Source organism: Budorcas taxicolor, chromosome 2 (genome assembly GCF_023091745.1).
Source record: "Budorcas taxicolor isolate Tak-1 chromosome 2, Takin1.1, whole genome shotgun sequence".
Classification (NCBI taxonomy): domain Eukaryota; kingdom Metazoa; phylum Chordata; class Mammalia; order Artiodactyla; family Bovidae; genus Budorcas; species Budorcas taxicolor.
In genome coordinates this window covers 117697667-117720808 of record NC_068911.1, presented here as the reverse complement: position 1 = coordinate 117720808, position 23142 = coordinate 117697667, and the positions used below count along the sequence as shown (strand labels likewise).

The following is a 23142-nucleotide window of genomic DNA, read 5'->3' as shown; positions in this document are numbered from 1 at the left end:
ATTCAAAAGCAGACACATTACTTTGCCGACTAAGGTCCGTCTAGTCAAGGCTATGGTTTTTCCCGTGGTCATGTATGGATGTGAGAGTTGGACTGTGAAGAAAGCTGAGTGCCGAAGAATTGATGCTTTTGAACTGTGGTGTTGGAGAAGACTCTTGAGAGTCCCTTGGATTGCAAGCAGATCCAACCAGTCCATTCTGAAGCAGATCAGCCCTGGGATTTCTTTGAAAGGAATGATGCTAAAGCTGAAGCTCCAGTACTTTGGCCGCCTCATGGGAAGAGTTGACTCATTGGAAAAGACTGTGATGCTGGGAGGGATTGGGGGCAGGAGGAGAAGGGGACGACAGAGGATGAGATGGCTGGATGGCATCACGGACTCGATGGACGTGAGTCTGAGTGAACTCCGGGAGTTGGTGATGGACAGGGAGGCCTGGCGTGCTGTGATTCATGGGGTCGCAAAGAGTCGGACACGACTGAGCGACTGAACTGAACTGAACTGGCGGTCCAGTGGTTAAAACTATGAGCTTCAATGCAGGGGACACAGGTTCTACCCCGGTCAAGGAACTAAAATCCCACATGCCACGTGGTGGGGCCAGAAACATTTAAAAAATTAAACTTTCTCCATCCTAGTTACCAACATTACTTTCCACTTGTCTGTTTTTTTTCTTTTTTTCCAATTCAGTTAGGCTGCTCTCTTCATTGCACTCAGTAAAACGTCCACTGCCTCCTGAGCCCTTGCCCCATGCTATCTTCTCTGGAAAGCTCTTTTATCACCACCCACTGGTTTTCAAAACGTCGCTTGTGCTTTCTCCAAAAGATGTCCTCCTTTCTAGATTTAAACAGGAGTCACCTCCTACTTGCCATCGCTACTCCTTCAGCCCCCAGTCCGCTCCCTTTCTTGCACTCCACAGAGGAGTCTACATAAGTCTTGTTTTAACTGAGTCTCTCCAAGCACATCATCTAAGTCCTGGACCTTCACAGGTAAGATCTCACGGGTGTCCACACACCCCACTAGCAAGAGCTCCACACATGAGAATCGAGACGCAGGGAAGCCAACTCATACTTTTGAACGGGTTCCCCGGAGCAGTGTGCAATCTCACGGAAGCTTTCAATGTCAAATTACAAGTGAGGGTAGGCGCCCGACGCAGCAAAACTGTGTGCCCTTCGAGATCCTTAGAGGGGAGCACTGTAATTTGCACAGCTTTTAAACCTCCGAGACACTCTCCCACACTTCTTCCAAGAGAAAGGCGAGAGAGGGGATGGAAGCCGCCTGTTCTGTGCAGGTACTCAAGGAAGAAAGTCTCCAGGGTCTCCGAGGCTTCCAGGAGAAGACGTCTCCAGGGCTGGCTCGGCTTCAAAGAGGGCAAAGAACCGTTAAAAAGTTGTGCTTCCGGCTCCAGCGCCCGCGCCTACCCGAAAAGTGAAGGGGGAGCCTCGGTACGGAGAGTCGCAAGGCACAATTTTCTTCGCCCTGGACACCCAGAGGGTGCGCCGAGCGCGTAACCCAGAAGTGAAAGGCCGGTTCCCTCAGGTAGTAGACCTCCTCGCCCCCACCGGAGGAAGTTCTGGCTGGACGCCTTTCACCAAAGCTTTCCTGGTTCCTCCTGAGCTCTACGCTCCCTGCTTTCTGGAGCGCTACTGCCATGGTCGTTTAGGTTCAATCCTCTCTGCCTAGCCTGAGTTTTGCCGCAACTCGCCGGGGGTCTAACTCCAGCCTCGCCGCCCTTTTCTTAAAGAACCTTTCCCTACGGGTCCCCATCAGGGCCAATTGACGTTCTCCGAGTAGGCAAGAGCTCTGGGGACGGGCAGGTCCCGAATCCCGTCGCAGCCAGGGCGGCGCCTGCGCTGGGCGTTACCATAGAGAAGCAGGCGCCTCTCTGCTCTCGGTTTACACACTCTATGGTCCAGCCGGGTCGTGGCGGTAAGGGGAAAAAAGGGAGACCTTATTGCGCAGGCGCTCTGGGCTTCTAAATTTTTTTTTTTTTTAATCCCCGCACCAAGCGCTTAACCTCATTGGGGTGGAGGAGAAGGCGGCGGCCGTCTGGTCCGCAGAGGCAACGGGAGCGAATAATACGGCCGTAAGTGCTCGGTTAGGACGAGGGTGTGTAGACCCCAGGCCTCCCAGGCCCCTGCCCCCCTCGCGGTTGTGGGCACCGAGGCTGGGTGGGGGCTAGGTCCAGCGCTGTCATCCGCTCTTTGGGGGGAGGGGGGCGGCCCTTAGGTGGGAGCTGGGCGGGGAACGGGAGCGGAGGACTGTTTATCCAGCCCGCAGATCGCTGATCCCACGCTGCTTTGCAGGGGGCTGGGGGTGGCTCTGGGGTCAGCCTGGCTTTGTGTGCCCCTCTCTCTTCTCTCCCGGACCCCACCCCGGGCCCCCTTCTCGACCCGAGTCTCGGGCCTGGTAGGAGAAGCCGCGTTTGAAAAGACCCGGGGCTTGCGAGGGGAGGGGGCGAGAGGGAGAAACCCCCCACAACTACTACTGGGCGAGTGGTGGGTGTGGAGAAAGATCGGGAGGGAAGGGGTCCTGCCGGGCCAGACAAAGCCGAGCGCGGGCCGGGCGGGATGCGCAGGGTGCCGTAGGTCCCCGGGCCCGCAGCGAGCTGCTTCGGAGGCTGGGAAAGCGGACAAGTGCTGAGTTAAGCCTTGTGCAGCCTCCTCAACTTGCCTTTGTTGTTCTTCGGTATTGGCAGGGACGCTCTGACGGAGAGGAGTGTGTGATCTTGCACGTTAGCCTGGTTGGGTACAATGGAACTCATCACATTTTGCTTTCTCGTTTTCCAAGCCCCTCGGATGAGTCTGGGGTTTTCCAGAGTCTCACTTATTACATAATTTTAAAACAACAACAACAACTTGTGTTTATTCCTAAAATTAAAAACAAAAATTAGGTGGAGCTTTGAAACATGTTTTATTGCATCTGGGTGAGTTTCTCTGTCGTGAGATTCGTTCATTAATGTTGACCATTTGTAGAACCTGTGAGCTCTTTAAAGATGATACTTTCATTTGTAGATATGACATCCAGAGCTCTAGATTCTCTAGTCCTTTGGGAGGCAGTGATGCAGAAGAGTCAGAAGTGAGAAATAGTTGCTCGCTGCCGTGTGCCTTGCACCCTGTTTGAGTGCCAGAATCTGGCATAAATGATGGCTTTAGAAATTGTTGCTTTTACTACTGTTATTGTGACATTTACTGTCCTCTTGATCAGAGAAATCCTGGACAGTGGGCTCCTTTCGCTTGTTAAGGGAGTGGAGAATAGTAACATTGATGCAGAGACCATATAGATAAGAAAAATAACATCACAGTGTCCCAGAGTTACTGGATATTACTTATCTTTTCCATTTGCTAAGAAGGATTTAAATTTTGGTGAGCTGTTTGCTTATCCATCTTCGTAAGATTGTGTAGTTGGATCTTTTTAAGCAACTGTTACTCAGTGCTCAGTTTCTGAAATTCATAGCTTATCAGCTAACATGTAGATGTTTTAGGATTTTAAAGTTTTAATTTTTGTTGAGTTTTCAGCTGTAGTTTTGTATTCTCCCAACTAAGGTTAACCAAAGTCAGAAATCCTTTGAAGAGACTGTTGGTGGTGGAGTTGTCAAATATTTTATCTCCATGTTACAGTCTAAGTGGTAGTGAATAGGGAAAAAGCCTTTGCACCTTAAATTAGTGTTAGAACTGAAAACCTCAATCTCCTAGAGTGCCAAGATTTTGGCCACAGGCTCAGCTTTACCTGAAAGAGGTAGACATTTTTTTTGTGCTAATAGGAAGCACAAATCTGAAGCTTGGTTTTTTTATGCTTGAGTAACTGCTGCCATAGAATCTCTTTAAGTGTAGTTCAGATGATGGGAACTTGCTTTTTATAGAGCAAGATTTCAGATCCTTAAAATAGTTTGACAGGGATGTTGAGACATGAATGGCCAGAAGACCATTAAGTTTATTGTTCACATGTGTTATGTTTTGTTCACTGGTTTGGGATTTAGATTTATTTCCCTTTAATCCTTTGTTAATTTTCTCCCCGCCCTTTTTTTAGATGGCTCAATCTCACAGTTTATAAGTTGGGTGAGATAGTTTTTTGTACCTGAGACATAAATTACTTTTTTCAGACTCCATTTATTCTTAACAATCTTCTTATAAAGTTGTAGCTTTTTAGATTGATGGATAATGCTTTTTATTTCATAGTACTATTGGTAAATGTTATAATCATTTAAGGGATGATAACATATTAGGCTCAGAGCTGAGTTTTGATAACAACTTTGATGATTGCAAGTGTGGTAGTCACATAGTGAAAAGAATAGACAGTAGCAGAAAATAATGTTTGAAAACAGAATCACTGATGATTCAGTCTTTGGTTTGTAAAATGTAATTTAAGAAAGTAAACTAACCTTTCTTTATTGAATGCAACCAGGTCAGCATCCATAAAGAGTGTGTGTGTTTGGTTAACTAACCTCTAAAGGCCTTTTCTTTTTAGCACCACGATTTCTTGAGTGTTAGCTGCGTCTTCACACTGCAGGGCTTTCTTCACCTCTTTGAGCTCAGACCAGTACTGCCAGGCTGAATGCTCCTGCTCCTCGGATTCTTATGGCATCGCCACAGAATCCACTTTCCCACAGGCGTCTCTGAAGATGTAGCTCAGATGTGTTCAAATGGCAGCATATCTTCTGTAATACTTTTGTTGACTTTTCTCCTATTTCTTGCCTGGAAGTCTCCTCACTTCTTGTTGATTCCTGTTGTATCCATTACCTTCCTCCTGGGAAGATTCCCCTGGTGATTTATTCTTCTCTAGGTCCTTGAGGGTCCTGGAAGTTTGTAGAAGACTTTGTAGTAGCCTCTGTGCTTGGACTACTGGCCTTGTATAACCAGTTTGTGTAGAAAGTGTGAAGAAATAAACCAGTGCATCTTAACTTGGAATAAAAGGATTGGAGCCTTGGAAGAGCTCTTAGAGGCCCCATAGTCCAACATCCTGCCTTTCCTCTACTGTATTCTGGTCTTGAGCCTCAAACCGCAGCCTGCTTTCCTGTCACTGGACGGGTCTTGACTGCTGGAAAGATATTCTAGACTGTCTCCAGTCTGCCCCTCCCCTTTGCCTGTTGATCTTAGAACTCTCTGAAGTAACATGAATCAAATGTGTTTCTTTTCCATGAAATAGTCTTTCATTTCCCAGGACAGTCATCAAGCCTTTTCTAGATTTATTGATTAATTTATTAAACTCTTTCTTTAGTTCCCTGGTGGCTCAGCTGGTCAAGAATCCGCCTGCCATGTGGTAGACCTGGGTTTGATCCCTGGGTTGGGAATATACCGAGGAGAAGGGAACAGCTACCCACTCCAGTATTCTGGCCTGGATAATTCCATGGACTCTCTAGTCCATGGGTCGCAAAGAGTTGGACGCAACTGAGTGACTTTCACTTTCAGGAACCACAAGGATATTGCTGAAAAGACATACATGGGTCTCATGGTTCAAGGGCTCACTCACAGTGTAATGGAGGAGACAGATAAAATGTTACAAATTCCGTCCCTGTGATGCTGAAGTATGTAAACAGCCCTAGGCCCTTTGTCCCTGTGTGGTTTAAGCTGATATCACCTAAACTAGATATCACTGTGCTCTCTTTAGACAACTCTTGTTTGTTAAAGTCCTTTAAATGTAATATATGAAATAAAGCAGAATTTGATATGACCTGACCAGAATATATAGTTACTGTCTTAAGTTAGGAAACTGTATCAAGGATTTTCAGACATGTGAGCTTTCTGGTTCTGCCACTTCCTAGCCCTGTGGCTTTGGGCCATGGGCCAGTTAGATCATCTCTTTGTATTTTAATAATTTCATCTACAAAAGGAGGGTGAAGGGCAGGCAGTGTTAATAGCAGCATCTTCTTATAGGGCTGTGTGAGGATGAAGTGAGATAATATATGTAAGATGCTGAGAATAGTGACTGGCGTATACTGAGTAAGTATATGGACTTCCTGTCATGTATTCATGGTAAGAGTTAATGTAATAATAATAGCAGTAACTGGGACTTCCCTGGAGTCCAGTGGTTAAGACTCTGAGCTCCCAGTCCAGGGATAATGGGTTCGATCCCTGGTCAGGGAACTAACATCCTGCATGCCACAAGATGCGGCCAAAAAAAAAATAAAAGCAGTAATCATGTTGCCAGAATCACTTGGAGAGGGTCTTAAAATACAAACGGCCTGGTCTTATTTATTGCTAGCCACTCAGAAATTTTGGTCAGTTAAGTCTTTGTTGGGCCTGGGCAGCCACAATTTTTTAACAATCGTAAGGTAAATCTGGAAAAGCCAGTTTGAAAGTCCTGCATTCTATGTTAATTTTGTCAGTGATTGCATTTGCTTTTACAAATTAAAAAAATTACCAGGTAACAGTCATAGATTCTCCTAAAAGATTTGAACATGGAAGTAAAGGGGAAGGTCTGGCCCCAGATCCTGTTGAGCCCCATGGGAGGCGATACATCCTCTTATTATCAGTTTGGAGTATGTCTCCTAAACATGGTTACCCTTGTTTGTAGGAACATCTTCATAATCCTAACAGCCAGATTGGAGGGAACAAACCCTGGATTTTCAAAACACTTTTACATTCTTAATCTTCTTTGTTCCCTTCAAAAATCCCGGCAGTGGAAATACCACAATTATCCTGTCAATTTACAAATGAGAACCCAAGACCTCGGAGTTAAATCCCAGTACCCAGTGGAATGAGGATGAGAACTGGGTCTTCTGTTTCTCAGCCTGATGTTCTTTTTGTATAAATTGTCTCTTACTGACGTAACTTTACACCTTATATTGAAGTTGTGGTTCTGAAGTCGCCTGATCGTTTTTGCCATGTGAAATCCGCCAGACCAGGTTTCCTCTCTTCCTTCAGTGTGTTTATACTTCCTTTTAAAAAAATGTAAATTTAAAGTTTAATAGTTAATGAATATGTTAAGATTTATCTTTTTGTGAAAGAAAATTTAGAACTGGCCTGCGCCCATCTTGCTACCATGGTATGATTGGGTGCGTTTATCTTCATTCAGCATGTCATCAGCATGACTGAGGTCAGTGAATCTGCCTTCTACCTTGAGAACGGTTGTCCAGTTAACTTTCTAACCAGAATGAGTTAAACTTATTTGTAATCCTATTACAGTAATATGGCAATAATACAGAAAGTTGAGAGACCAGTTAGGGGAAAACCTATATCAAGCCATCCTAACACAGGGTTTTTTCTTTTTCTTTTTGTAATCCAAACACGTTTTTTGTATTTATTGAAGTAAAATTGACATGTAACAATATGTTGGTTTCCAAGTGTGTAGCATAGTGATTCAGGATTTTTGTATATTGTGAAGTGATCACAATAAGTCAAGATCCATCACCTTACAGAATTTTTTTTCCTTGGATGAGAACTTTTAAAATGTAATCTATTAGAAACTTTCAAATGTACAGTACAGTATTGTTAAACTATGGTCATCATGCCATACATTTGTTTTATAACTAGAAGTTTGTACCTGTTGATACCTTTCACTCATTTATCCTCCTGCCCCCCTCCGCACTTCCAGGTTTTTTCAGTGTCCTGTCCATATGTCCCTGTTTTGTAGTAAGTCTTTTTAGGTCTTCCGTGTTTTATGAATGAAAGTGACAGTGAAGTCACTCAGTCGTGTCCAACTCTTTGCGACCCCATGGACTACAGCCCCCCAGGTTCCTCTGTCCGTGAGATTTTCCAGGCAGGAGTACTGGAGTGGGTGCCATTTCCGTCTCCAATGTAATGACCTAGTGTGCATCACTTTGATTTTTAATAGCTTTGTCATATTTGATTTGATAATGGTAGAGTTTGGTAAACTGGGATCCTTATTTTTTGGCTGTGCCTCGCAACTTTTGCGGTCTTAGTTCCCTGACCAGAGATTGAACCTGGGCCCTTGGCAGTGAGAGTGGACTCCCCACCACTGTACTGCCAGGAAATTCCTGGTAAACCAGGATGCTTGATATGCAGGTATATATATATTTTTATAAATACTTTATATTACAACAGTGGCTGTTTTTGCCATGTAGTGTGCTTTTTTGTGTTGTTTTCTTTGGATCAGTTCCAAGAAGTGAGAATATTGGGTGACTTTTGATACATATTGCCTGAATGCTGACCAACAGCTTGTATCAGTTAATAATTACCCCAGCAATTTAAGAGTGCTTGACAAAACTTTTACCAAGTTCTGGTAATAAAATTTACTTTTTTTGTTTCCTGTGAGAAGTATAGAACATATAGGTTGAATTGGCTATTACCTGCAGGCGATCTCTTTCACTTCCATGGGTTCCACGTCCTGTGTTGCCAAAGCTAGTGTGTTTTTCGATAGGCATGGAGGAAGACACAGCTCTTGCTTTGTGAGGCAGACTGGTCTGTTTGTCAACATCAGAATGTAGTCTTAGGACATCTCTGTACCTTCCCTTCAAGTGTTTCTTTAGACAGTTGTGCTCAACGGCCTTTCTTGAAATACATAGTGACTGGAATGTTTGGTATCAGGAGTGAGACATCTGTGTCTTTAACAGATTTCTCAAGTGATGCTGAGGCTTCCAGAGCCTGAGAGCTGCCTCAGGACGACCTTCTAGCCGACTTTCTGCTCAGTTCCTCCACAGAGCACGTCTCTCCTGTGGGTCGAGGCAGGGCTTCGATGTGAACAGAGGCTTGTTGTCTAGAGAGGAGTGATTGTCTGGCAGCTTCCTTCCTAATGTAGAGTAGCTGGGTTCATTCTGCAAACAATAAGCCAGTCTTTCCAAGAGTCGTTGAACTGCATAGAAACAGCTCCTCCTCTGAAATCGGTGTTTTATTTGAGTTCTGAAAGTCATAGACTTCTCCAGGCCCGAGCCATGCCCTGCCAAACCTTTGGTTGGCTCAAGGGTGGCAGACAGACCTCTTGTCCCAGTGGTAAGAGCTATCATGGACTGGACACCCAGCGTGAGCCAGGAACTAGGCTGGGTGCCGTGGGTGCTCTTTGGGCAGGTCTTACGGCAGCATTTAAAGGTAGATGCAATTTTCATTTTATAATGAGAGGAAGTTGAGCCTTAGTTAGAGCACTTGAGTATTTGTCCATGGTCATGCAGCTGCAAAGTAGCAGAGTTTGGCTCTTGGATTCTTCAGTTTCCTTTCCACTTATCTCTGTTTTTTCCAGCACAGGTTATTTTTCCTGCAGGAAAGGTCAGTGGGCAGTCTTGGGGGAAAGTCCGGCAGCATCTGGAGAGGCCTCTTCTCTGATTAGGAAGGATGTAGGGATGCAGTCTTCTCATGAGGGTTTCCATGAGGGCTGGTTGGATCTGGGAACCTACAGTCCCTTTTGGACTTGAGTCCTTGATTTGAGATCCACCCTTAGACAGGCCAGACTCCTTAAGACTTTATATATAAACTCTTTTTTTTTTCACTTTGGCAAAATATGCTATTGGAACCATTTTAAAGTATACAGGTGAGTGGCATTAATAACAGTCACTTTGGGCAGCAGTCATCACAGTCTATTTCCAAATCTTTTCCATCACCCCAAAGAGAAACTCTGTAAGCAGTAAATCCTCATTCTTCCTACATTCTCAGGCCCTGGTCTCTATGAGTTTGCCTATTCTGGCTATTTCATTAAAGTGGAATAATTATATGTCCTTTTGTGACTAGTTTATTTCACTTAACGTAATATTTTCAAGGTTCATTTGTATTGTAACCTGTGTCAGAATGTTATTCCTTCTTAATTGGTAATAATATTCAATTATATGGACACTCCAGTTTATCCCTTCACCTGCTGTTGCAAGTTGGGTTATTTCCACTTTCTGACTATTGTAACTGTAATGTATGTTGGTTCACAAATTTGTTTGAATCTCTGTTTTCAATCCTTCTGAGTGTATACCTCGGAGTAGAATTACTGGATCATGTGATAATTCTATGTTTAGCTTTTTGAGGAATTGCCTAATTTTCCACAGTGGCTGTACCTTTTTACATTTCCAGCAGTTTTGTACAAGGGTTTCAATTTTTCCATGTCCTTGTCAACACTTGTTATCTCTGTTTGTTTTTTAAAAATTATAGCTATCTTAGTAGGTGTGAAGTAGTGCTCATCGTGGTTTTGATTTTTATTTCCCTACTGACTAAGGTGTTGAGCATCTTTTCTTGTGCTTATTGACACTTAGTATATCTTCTTTGGAGAAATATACGTGCAAATCCTTTGCCCATTTAAAAAAAATTGAAGTATAGTTAATTTATAATGTGTTTCTGGTATATAACAAAGTGTGTCAGTTATACATATGTATAATATTTTCATATTTTTTCCATTATAGCTTACTATAAGATATTGAAGATAGTTCCCTGTGCTATACAGTCAGACCTTGCTGTTCTTTGTCCGTTTTTATTTATTTATTTATTTATTTATTTTTGGCGGCACTGAGTCTTCATTGCTGCACGCGGGCTTTATCCGGTGTGGTGAGAGGAGGGTCCTCTCTAGTTGTGGTGTGCAGGCTTCTCATTGCAGTGGCTTCTCTTATTGTAGAGCATGGGGCTCTAAGGCGCACAGGCTTCCATAGTTGTGGTGCGGGCCTTTGTTCATTTTTAAACTGGACTGTGAGAATGCCTTGGACAGAAGAGCGTGGTGGGCTACATTCCATAGAGTTGCAAAGTCGGACATGACTGCAGCAATTGAGCACATGTGTGTCTTTTTGGTTTAGAGTTTTAGGAAGTCTTATTGGAGGCAGGAGGAGAAGGGGACGACAGAGGATGAGATGGCTGGATGGCATCACCGACTCGATGCACATGAGTCTGAGTGAACTCCAGGAGTTGGTGATGGACAGGGAGGCCTGGTGTGCTGCGACTCATGGGGTCGCAAAGAGTCGGACACAACTGAGTGACTGAACTGAACTGAACAGAAATATTCTGAACGTTAAGCTCTTACCAGATATATGATTTGCAGATGTTTTCTCCCACTCATTCTGTAGGTTGTCTTTTCACTTTCTTGATAATGTCCTTAGTGATTTTGATGAAATCCAATTAGTCAATTGTTTCATGCTTCTCATGTCATGTCTAAGGATCTGTTGCCAAATCTAAGGTCATGGAGATTTGTTCTTATGTTTTCTTCTTAGAGTTTTATAGATCCAGCTCTTCATTCATCTTCGTGACCCGTTTCGAGTTAGTTTGTGTAACCTCTGTGAGGTACAGGTCTAACTTTGTTGTTTTGTACGTGGCTGTCCAGTTGTCCCAGCACCAGTCTTGCCAGGTGGCGCTGGTGGTAAAGAACCGCCTGCCAATGCAGGAGACACAAAGGATACAGGTTTGATCAGGGGTCGGGAAGATCCGCTAGCATAGGAAATGGCAACCCACTCCAGTTTTCTTGCCTAGAGAATCCCATGGACAGAGGAGCCTGGTGGGCTTCAGTCCATGGGGTTGCAGAGTCAGACAGGCAGACTGAAGGGAGTTAGCCCAGCACAGTGAAAACTGTACTTATCCTGTTATCACTTGGCATGTATGTTGTGCTTTGGGTTTTGACCTCACCCGCCTCAATTTCAGCACCCTCCTGCCCCTCCCTGTTTTCTTCCCTTGTGACAGGATTCATGGATGTTGTTTATTACAGCTTTGCTGCCTGACACATAAGATACACTTAGTAAATGTGAGTTCCCTTTCTTTAGATTTTGTCTAGTCTTGTGTTCCAATGTAGATTATAAGGACCTTCAGAGTAGACTGTATATTTCTTTGTTTTTCAATTTCTAACCTTCTTTTCTCCCCTATTCACTCTAATGCCCAGTCCAGTACTGTGTAAGGGATTTGCTTAAGTTTTATTGACTGAATTGTGAAGCTAAACTTAGATCTTTGCAAATATATTTGGGTAATTGCAGAAAATTAATCTTTTCTTTGGCTGTACTTTGCACCTTGTGGGGTTTTTTTGTTTGTTTGTTTTTGTTTTGTTTTTCTGGCTTTACCTTGAGGGATCTTAGTTCCCTGAACAGGGATTGAACTCTGGCTCTCGGCAGTGAAAGTGCCAAGTCTTAATCACTGGACTGCCATGGAATTTCCAGAAAATTATTCTTAAAAGATTAGTGATCAATATGTTATAAAGTTCTTTAAGATTTAAAATTCAGGTCCTTTTAAGTCATCTTCCCAAATGTGGGGATTGATACCTTTCAAATGCCATAGGAATTTGTTTTATATGTGACATTTGATACACGGATAACCTCAGGCTGCACAGTGTGGGGTTCATTTCATGGATGATTGAAACATTTTTAACTTGTTATTTATGATTATGATGAGTTTTAAATTGGGAATTTTACTCACTTTAGATGTGATTTTTGTGTATCTAGATCTTGCCTTTTCATTTTTGACAGAAGCTCTTAATTTCAAAAATTATTTTAAATTTGTGTGATGAGTGTGTATCACTTTCTAACATGAAAATTAAGTATCATTATAAAACTCTTCTTTTGCCTAGAAATCCCAAAAGTTACCTGGTGGAAAAGTATCTGATCTTTCTCTCTGAGTCTGTATTATCAGATTTCCCTCCCTCACACTCTTTAGTGTTCCGAAGAGTCTAATGTTACTTGTCCTAAGTGATCAGACCTCCCTTGGGAGTCCATTTTATAATCTGCCATCCAGATACCCAGGAGGGGAAGGCTCATTTCAAAGGTTGGCCTTCGTTGTTTTGTTTTCTGGTAGGTTTTGACTCCTAAGTAGGTATTTCTTAGCATCTTGTTATATAAACACTTTTATCATGAGATTCTGGTTATTCATCCAGTACTTATTTTAGCAGATCCTTATTATTAACAGTGAAAACAAAGAAAGGGATTATTTTATTCTTGTATTTTCTAGTTCTGAACGATGTAACAACATCAGAGAGGCCAGATCAAACCCAGTACTTGAGATGCTTTCAAGCTAATTGTCAACCAACAGAGTGATTCAGCTAGAGCTTGACCTCCGTTAGTAGGAATAATGGCTTATGCCAGGGAGAGTGGGAAGGAGAGATGCTGACTGTTTTCTTTTGCTACCTTGGGCCTTATTTATGGAGATTTGGGGCCTGGTGTGTATCTTAATCTAAAGCTATATGTTTGTCTAAAAAGTCTGATTTATGAAGTATTTTTATTATTTAATAGATCCCTGTCCAGACATGGGATCCCATTCAGAGGAGGGTGGCCCTTTATAAAAAGAAATGTGCTCATGCCCCGCTGTTCCCTTTGGAGTTGATGTTGGCTGATGAGGGTGGTATTTTAGCCTGTTGCTGATTGAACTCACCTAATGGTGGTGAATGCCAGTGGCCTGTGAGTGCATTTATAAAGTGAACATGATGGAAAAATCTTTTTATCCTCTCATTCATTTCAGAATTTGGAGTTGATTTCTGAAATTGCCGAAGAAGCATTTGTTTAGACAGGATAACAGTGTTTAGCTGAATTGTATAGTGATTATTTTGTGGAATCGTGGAAGAGTGAGTAAGCCCTGGAAGAGGAGACACATCTTGTGGTCATTTGCTTGCTAGATCTTTTTAGGGGTGGCATGGGTGACCGAAGGGGATGCAGAAAGTGTGTACATAGATGTTCATGAGAACGGGCCTGAAACACAGAGAGCCCTTAATGAGAACTGCTGCTGCTGCTGCTGTGTCGCTTCAGTTGTGTCTGACTCTGTGCAACCCCATAGATGGCAGCCCACTAGGCTCCCCCGTCCCTGGCATTCTCCAGACAAGAATACTGGAGTGGGTTGCCATCTCCTTCTCCAATGCATGAGAGTGAAAAGTAAAAGTGAAGTCACTCAGTCATGTCGGACTCTTAGCGACCCCATGGACTGCAGCCTATCAGGCTCCTCCATCCATGGGATTTTCCAGGCAAGGGTACTGGAGTGGGTTGCCATCTAGGGTATATCTGGGTAATTAGTAGAGAATGGACTGTGTACCCTGATCAGAATCCTCAGTAAACTTCACTGTTTGTGCCTGAGGACAGAAAATGGGGCTGACAGCCCTGTTCCCAAAGAGCACCACTCCAAGCTGCTAAGTCACTTTAGTTGTGTCGGACTCTGTGCGACCCCAGAGACAGCAGCCTACCAGGCTCCCCTGTCCCTGGGATTCTCCAGGCAAGAACACTGGATTGGGTTGCCATTTCCTTCTCCAATGCATTAAAGTGAAAGTGAAAGTGAAGTCGCTCAGTTGTCCGACTCTTCGTGACCCCACGGACTGTAGCCTACCAGGCTCCTCCATCCATGGGATTTACCAAGCAAGAGTACTGGAGTGGGGTGCCATTGCCTTCTCCTCCACTCCAAGGAAGGGGGCCAATTGAAGAGACGGTTAGAGTGCCCTGTTGGGTGTGTTGAATCCATATGGGAGACTGAAGAAGAAAGGGCTGCTCATCTGGAAGTGGGGGAAGGATGTGTCCCTTCCTGTTTTCATCTGAAGAATCTGAGGCCCTGAACAGGTCCACACTCCCTGGCTGGGTGCTCTGGGGCCTGTCTGTTGCCTTCCATTTATGAGAGAGCTGTGTCAGCTGCAGACCGAGCTTGTGACAATGGACAGGGAGCCACGTTAACCCCCTGGTCTCGTGTAAAGTGGCCAGGGAAGTAGCCTTGCCGAGGGAAGCCTGACGCTAACCACTTACCGAGAACCCTGAGCCTCCATGCAGTCCAGATTCCCCTATTTTCAGGTCTTTACTTGGACCACCAACTAATCTTTCAGTTCTAGACTTTTGAGGGTGGGGATTAGACATTGTGCTTTTGGAAAACTGGTTGTTATTGAGATGGCTTCTGGATAGTTACGGCATTATTAAAATTTATAAGTTTTACTGTAGTCGCAAGCTTATTACATGAATTATTGGTTGTAAAATTTTTTTAAAGCATACCTCCGAGGTATTCTTGTGGGCCTTATGAGCAAGTTTAAATCTTGTATATGAAAGTTCCATTCATTTGTTTAAATTACCTAGAAAGAAGAGAGAACTTCTAGTTAAATGCATTAAATTTTTAAAATGATAAAATATTTATTTTTTTCAATAGATAATACATACACATAATTTAAAATTCAGGTTTCCTCTTCTCCTGTCTGCCATCCACCCTCCCCTGGAGACCCCAGTGTTATTCATTGTGTGTATGAAATAGTGCATATATATGTGCCTTCTCTCTACTCTTCTTTTTTGTGCAGATATTGACTATTGAATTTTACTTTTTTTTTTTACATTAATGTATCTTGGAAATTAGTCTATGTCAGTACATTAAAGGCTTCTTCATTTGTTTTTTGAAAATGAAGAGCGTGGTTGAATAGTATGCCGTTGTATAGCATGCCATAATTTACTCAGCCCTCTATTAAGGAACATTTAGTTTTTTCTAGTCTTTTGCATTTATAAAACTATGCTGTGAAGAATAATCCTATAATTATTTTGCATGTATATGAATAAATTCTAAGAAGTTGACATTTTGGGTTGAAAATTGTATCATTAATATTGTGAGAGATATTGTCGATTACCCATCTTAGAGATTTTAACAAAACCTAGATGGCAGTAAGAGAATCCTGTAGTTAGTACACTTAAAACTAATTAGATAGAAGCATATGACCTAAGAGTAGTTTCGTAGACATGTATGACTCTGTCTTGTTATTTTTGAATTAAAACATGGCTATAGTTCAGTGATCAAAAATGAATTGAGCGCTTTTTTCTTATTACTTGTGGGAGGGTTTCTGTTGTTGTTGTTGTTGTTGTTGCCAGTTTTTGATTTTGCAAGAATTCCAAGACTGAAAGAGCTTAGGAAATACACTTGCTTGCCTTTGCATGCACACTAAGTCACTTTAGTCTTTTCCCACTTTTTACACTTTAGTCTTTTCCCACTTTCTACTGTGGACTGTAGCCCTCCTGTCTCTTTGTCCATGGGATTCTCCAGGCAAGAGTACTAACGTGGGTTGCCATGCCCTCGTCTAGGGATCAAACTCATGTCTCTTAGGTCTCCTGCATTGGCAGGCAGGTTCTTTACCACTAGCGCCACCTGGGAAGCCCTTGCTTCCCTATAGGTGTTACCAGTGCTATCTTACAGAGATGAGTGTAGGGATGGACATGGACAACTTGCTGAGTGACTAGCTTTTAAAATGTTCTTTGTAGTAACTGATGATACTTATGGTTTCAGGATTCTAGTTCGTTATGACTTTACAAATAACTTTCTGGTATTTATTGGACCCAGTTATGCTTATACTAGAAAGAATATTAACATACTTCTTAATGTTTTAAAATGTGTATTTCCTTTGACTAGATACTATATGTACATGGTAAGAAAGTTTAAAAGATGCACCAGGATACAGAGTGAAATGTAAGCCTTCCTCCACCCTTTTTGTCATTCTTCCACATCCCATTCCCAGAGGCAGCTGCAGTTGCTAGCTTCTTAAATGGTCTTCCAGATAACCTGTGCAAGTGCAGGCTGGCAGTGATGTTCTGTTATGACCACTGTTATTTATTTATTGGATTAAAATATTTTTGTCTGCTGGGTCTTGCTGTGGTGTGCAAGCTCTTGTCTCGTTATGGCATGCAAGCTTCTCTTGTTGCAGATTATGGACTCCAGAGCTCACAGGCTCAGCAGTTGTGGTGTGCAGGCTCAGTTGCTCTGAGGCACGTGGGGTTTTTAGTTCCCTGACCAGGGATTGAACCCACATCCCCTACATTGCAAGAGGAATTCTTAACCATTGGACCACCAGGAAATTCCCCAGGACCACTGTTACTTTAGCATTTTCTTTTCTTTTAAAAATTTTTAATTGATATTTGTTGATTTACAATGTTGTATTAGTTTCTGGTGTACAGCAAAGTGATACCATTACCCATATATCTTCTCATATTCTTTTCATTATGATTTATTACAACATATTGATTATAGTTCCTTGTACCATACAGAAGGACCTTGTTGGCCGTGTATTTTATATATAGTAGTATATCTCTGGAGAAGGCAATGGCAACCGACTCCAGTGTTCTTGCCTGGAGAATCCCAGGGACAGGGGAGCCTGGTGGCCTGCTGTCTATGGGGTCGCACAGAGTCGGACACAGCGACTTAGCAACAGCAGAAGCAGCAGTATATCTCTGCTAATCCCAAACTCCTGATTTGTCCTTCCCCCACCCCTTTTCCCTTTTGGTAAACATAAGTTTGTTTTCTGTGTCTGTGAGTCTGTTTTGTAAATAAGTTCAATTGTATCATATTTTAGATTCCACATACAAGTGATGTCCGGCTTCTTGTCTTTCTCTGTCAGACTTCAGTTAGTATGGAAATGTCTGTGTCCATCCATGTTGCTGCAAATGGTATTATTTGATTCCTTACTGACTGAGTAGTGTTCCGTGGCATCCCTGTACCACATCTCCATTCATCTGTCTGTGGACATTCAGTTTGTTTCTATGCCTTGGTTATTGTGAATAGCACTGCTGTGAACATTGGGGTGAACATCTCTTTTCAAATTAGAATTTTCTCCAAATATATGACAAGGAGTGGGATTCCTGGATTGTATGGTAACTGTAGTTTTAGTTTTTTTAAGGAAACTCCATACTGTTCTCCATAGTGACTGTACCAATTTACATTCCCACCAGCAGTGTAGGAGGGTTCCCTCTTCTCCAAACCTTCTCCAGCATTTATTATTTACATACTTTGTTGGTCATCCGGACCAGTGTGAGGTGATATCTCATTGTAGTTTTGATTAGCGTTTCTCTAATAGTTGGCAGTATTGAGCAGCTTTTCATGTGTCTGTTGGCCATTTGCATGTCTTCTTTGGAGAAATGTCTATTTAAGCCTTCTGCCTATTTTTTGTTTAGGTTGTTTTTTTGTTATTGAGTTGTAAGAACTGTTTGTATATTTTGGATATTAATCCCCTTTTGGTAGTAGTATTTGCAAATTTTTCCTCTCATTCTGAACATTGTCTTTTCATTTTGTTTATGATTTCCTTTGCTATGCAAAGGCTTGTAAGTTTGATTAGATCCTATTTGTTTCTTTTTGGGAGACTGACCTAAGGAAACCTTGCTGTGACTTAGGTCAGAGAGTTCGGCCATGTTCTCTTCTAGACATTTTATGATGTCATGTCTTGTATTTAAGTCTTTAAGCCATTTTGAGTTTATTTTTTGTGTGGTTTGAGCGTGTGTTCTAACTTCACTGATTTGCATGCAGCTGTCCAGCTTTCCCAACAACCACTTGCTGAAAAGACTATTGTTTCTCTATTGTGTATTCCACCTCCTTTGTCGAAGGTCAGTTGAGTGTAGGTGTGTATGTTTATTTCTGGGTTTAACATATTTTTTTAAAAATTGCATAAATTGTACAGTTTCATTGTAGAAAAACAGTGCGTGAATGCTTTGGTGTGTTTCTTTCCATACTTTCTCTGTGCATCAAGAATGTAAGTGACTACTTTTTATATAACAAACAAACAGATCATAAATGTGTAGTTTTCTAGTTTGCTTTTTTCCCCCACTGAGTTGATTGTAGATATTTTTCCAGGCCAAGAAGTGTGTGTCTTCACTTTGGTTTTCAGTGTCTTCGTGGTATGCTGTTGTTGGGATGTACTGTAATGTCTTTTAGATTTTCTTTTTCTGAAACATTTATTTTCATCAAATTTTCATGAACAGCTGCAGTAAACAACTTTATACATTTTAATGTACTTAACGAATTATTTCCTTAGATGAATTCTTAGCTTTGGACCGTTTGGATTAAGACAAATATTGAAAGCTTATTGATAGATGTTTCCAAATTGTCCTAGATAGTTATGAATTTTATTCTCATCAACAGTGTGTTAAAATGTGTATTTGATTATATTAAATTACATTCTTAAGTGATGTTTAAAAAATTATTTATTTACTCTTTTTTTTTGACTGTGCTGGGTCTTCATTGCTGTGCGGACTTTCCTCTAGTTGTGGAGAGTGGGGCTGCTCTCCAGGTGCAGAGAGCAGGGGCTGCTGTCTAGTTGTGATGCGTTGGCTTCTCGTTGTGGTGGCTTCTTCTGTTGCAGAGCATCAGGTCTTGGGTGCGTGGGTTCAGTAGTTGCGGTTCCTGGGCTCCAGAGCACAGGTGCGGTTGCTGTGCTCTGGCTTAGCTGTTCCGAGGCATGTGGGATCTTCCCAGATCAGGGATTGAACCCATGTCTTCTGCACTGTCAGGCAGATTCTTTACCATTGAACCACCAGGGAAGCCCTTAAGTGATTTAAGTGTGGGACTAGAGTTGGGTTTATTTTTTATATTTTAAAGAAAACCATGTTAGTGATGAGTTGGAGTAAGTCAATGTTGGAAAAATATTGAGGCACTCACGACTCAATTTGAAAAGTGAGCATCTTTATGTACAGTTCAGTACATACTAACATAGGCAAGGCCTTTTCTTTTGGAAATTTTTTCCCTAAATTCAGAAAATATGAATATAAAAATGTTATTGTAGTAATAGCAGTGTTCTGTTATAGTTGATCTGAGAAATAGAGCAAAATTTCCCTACCTGTTATGTGTAAGCTTAGTAAAGTACAGATTTAAAGTCTGTATGCTTGAAATCTGGTTGAATGGTTGATGGGTTGGAAGCCATATGTGAAGTTGTGTTTTCAGTGTCCTTGTCGCTTAGCTGATGTTGCCAATTATTTTTCCCTGCCAGGTCACTTACACTGCACTGAAAAGATATGAAACTAACCCTAATAAGAGTCAATGATTAAATAAATCTGCAAAGCCTTATTTCAATTTTTTATCTTCAGCATGTACAGAATTCCTTATCATTGAAAGCTCTCTGACTGTAGGTCTTCTCAGTTCATCAGATTCTGTGTCTTTAGTCTGAATCTTTCTGGAGCAAGGAATAAGAAGCAAAGAAAATGATTTGGGGGTGAGAGTAATAGAACGTGTGTTTTCATGGCAGTGCACCTGTAAGAGCTTTCCCTGGGGCACCCTTAACGTTTGTTTCACTGTGGTAGTCTTTCTTTTTTCTTTGTCTTCTGACGAGTCATCAGAAAAGTAGCTGATCTTCCAGGAAAGCACTGCGGTATACTGTGTTGAAATAGATTGTTCACTTGTCTTTCTCTCCCTTGTGGACCTGGAGCTCATTGACAGCAGCATCTGGCAAATTGGCTGGCACGTTAGGTGTTCAGTGAACTTAAGCCTGTCCACATTATGTGCATTTTTTTCATTTTTTCCTCTTTTCATTTTGGAATAATTATATATTCACAGGAAGTGGCAAAAATAGTAACAAGAGTGTTTCCGTTCACCCTTCAGCTAGTTTCCCTCAGTGGTTACGAGTTACCCTTTTTCTTCTTTTTCTTTCCCACTTTTGACCATACCTTTAGCTCGCCATAGGCATCTGTGGGAAGTACTGAGCTCTCAGAGCTAAGGATTGCTGACAGGTAGGCTTACTTCTGGGAGTGCATGTGGTTCTTCCTCTTTGTTCTTTGTTTCTGGAGCCCCTGCTTAGTATGTGTCGCTGTGCCAGGAGGAGTTGCTGCTCTCTGTTCAGGCTATTCTGCTATTACTTTGGGATCATTAAGTGTGGTGTATGTATGCTTCGTCTGTAGAGCTTCTTCCTAAGTTATGTGTGTGTATGTGCTAAGTCACTTCAGTTGTGTCTGACTCTATGTGTCCCCATGGACTATAGCCCGCCAATCTCCTCTGTTCATGGAATTCTCCAGGCAAGCATAGCGGAGTAGATTGCTGTGCCCTCCTCCAGGGGATCTTCCTGACCCAGGGATCGAACCTGCATCCCCTGAATTGTAGGTGGATTCTTTATTCACTAAGCCACCTGGGAAGCCCAAGTTACGTGTGCACAGGTCTAAAGTATGTAGAGAGTGGTGTGTATTCTTGATGAGAAAGCAGTAGCTGTGACCTGGTGGAAACAGCCCTGGATTTGGAGCTAAAAGCTCAGATTCAAATATTGATTCTGTTTCATACTGTGTGACCCTGGAAGTTTCCTTGCTTCTGAATCTGTAAGTAGGCATGACAGTAACAGTCTTAAAGAAGTTTTGTAGGGGAATAAAGAAGGTAGCGTTTGTATAATCACTTAGTGGATTGGAAAGTGCTATTCAAATGTGAAGTAAGTACCTGTGCTTATTTTGAAGCGCTGAAATGAAACCCAAATTTTAAACTATTGCTGTGTTACTTCTCTATAGCTTGACTTCTTTATTCAGTAGCAGAAAAAAACTCCCCATGTTTTTTATACCCCAAGCCCTCTTACACCTTCTGTTTTTACATTGAATAACCAGTACTTAATAGGGTTTTCTTTTCCTCTTGTGGGTGTAACCCAGCTCCCTTTCCCCTTGGGAAATTTGGGAGGCCTTGTCAGCTGTCATGCTATCAAATGACGTATCAAATGCTCTCCTCTCCTCTTATTCACCTAAGCCTGGGGATTTAATGTTTCAGAACCTGTTAGGAAATCTCTTGTGTGAGTATATGTGCTCTTTTCTGCTAACCTTTTCGGTACGTTTCACTCTTAGAAACCAACTCTTAATATGGTGCTTAAAACTGAGCTTTCTATTTTTAAAGAGAAGACCTCATCTATACACATATGAAGTGAAGTGAAGTCGCTCAGTTGTGTCCTACTCTTTTCGACCCTGTGGATTATAGCCTACCAGGCTCCTCCGTCCATGGGATTTTCCAAGCAAGATTACTGGAGTGGGTTGCCATTTCCTTCTCCAGGGAATCTTCCCAACCCAGGGATCGAACCTAGGTCTCCCGCATTGTAAGCAGACACTGTACCATCTGAGCCACTAGGGAAGTCCATATATATATATAAAAATGGGGGATAATATGGAAAATTTAAGATTTATTTTATCTGTTTTTTGGCTGCACCATGCAGTGTGCAGAATCTTAGTTCCCCAACCAGGGATTGAACCCAAGCCACAGAGTTGAAAGTGCGAGTCCTAACCACTCCACCGCCAGGGAATTCCCTGAAAAATTTAAGACTTAGATAACTGGCAATTGTTTTTTTAAAAGTGATCTAGTTGCAGATAGACTCTTTTGAATCATTAAGGGACAGACACCTATAGAACACAATGAGTACACATTGTTCTCAAGTACATGTGAAACATTCTCCCGGATAGATTATATGTTGTGCCATAAAACAAGATTCAGTACCTTTAAAAGGATGGATGTCATTTAAAGTATGTTCTCTGAACTAGAGTGGAATGAAAGTAGGTATCACTAACAGAGGGAAATTGGGAAATTCACAAATATGTGGAAATTAAACAGTACATTCGTAAATCACCAATGGATAAAAGAGGAGGAAATCACAAGGAAAATTAGGAATTAGTCTGGAAACAAAATTAGGAATTAGTCTGAGAACAAAAATACAGTGTAAAATGGTAGTACCGGTTGCACAATAATGTGAATGTACTGCTGCTGTGCTATACACTTGAAAGTAGCTAAAATGGTAAATTTTATGTGGGGTTTGCCACAATTAAACCCTGCCATAATTCACTGTTCAAGAATGAATGTTGATTTAGCATTACTGTGCTCTGTGCACAACATTAAGCACCATACCATAACTTTGGGGATGCAGTGAAAGCAGTGCTTAGAGGGAAATCTGTAGCTATAAACAGCTATACTAAAAAAGAAGAAATATCTTCAATCAGTAGTCTAGACCTCCATCGTAAGAAACTAGTAAGAGAACAAACTAACCTAAAAGCAAGCAGAGGAAGAAAAAAATGAATACTAAATTAGAAATAAGTGAAGTAGAGAAAAGCGCAGAAATCAACAGACCAAGAATTGGAGAGATCTACGAAACTGAGAAACCTTAAGCTAGTCTGGCCAAGAGAAACAAAGACAAGACTCAAATTAATAAAATCAGGAGTGAAAGAGAAGACACCAACCTTAGAGAAATAAAAAGGAATGTGAGAGAATACTAGGAATAATTACATGCCAACAAATTAGACAACACAAATAAAATGTATGCATTCCTGGATATTGACTCAAAAAAAAAAAAAAAAAAGAAAGAAAATCTGAATAGTCCAATAGCAATAAAGATATTTAATTAAAAATCAGGAAACATCTCACAAAGAGCTCCAGCTCGGATGACTTCATATTTGGTGATTCTGTCAAATCGACCAAATGCAAATTCTCCACAAACTCTTTCAAAATAAAGAAGTAAATAGAATGTCTCTAGTTTATCTTTTGAGGATATTATTATTCTGTTAACAAAATCATACAAAGACATGATGGGAAAAGAAAATTACAGACCAGTATCCTTTATGACTATAGATGCAAAAAAAAAAAAAAAAAAATTCTCAACAAAATTGAGGCAAACTGAATCCAG

General features: G+C 41.7%; 1 protein-coding gene across 3 annotated transcripts in view; it reads left to right on the top strand.

Annotated features, from left to right (window-relative positions):
- The first annotated feature begins 1980 nt into the window (after nucleotides 1–1980).
- Nucleotides 1981–23142, top strand: part of CLASP1 (cytoplasmic linker associated protein 1) — a 274154-nt gene continuing 252992 nt past the window's right edge. For all 3 annotated transcript variants that reach the window (XM_052658970.1, XM_052658975.1, XM_052658963.1), the window contains exon 1: nucleotides 1981–2077. The gene's annotated coding sequence lies outside the window, so the exon portion shown is untranslated. The remainder of the gene's footprint in view (nucleotides 2078–23142) is intronic.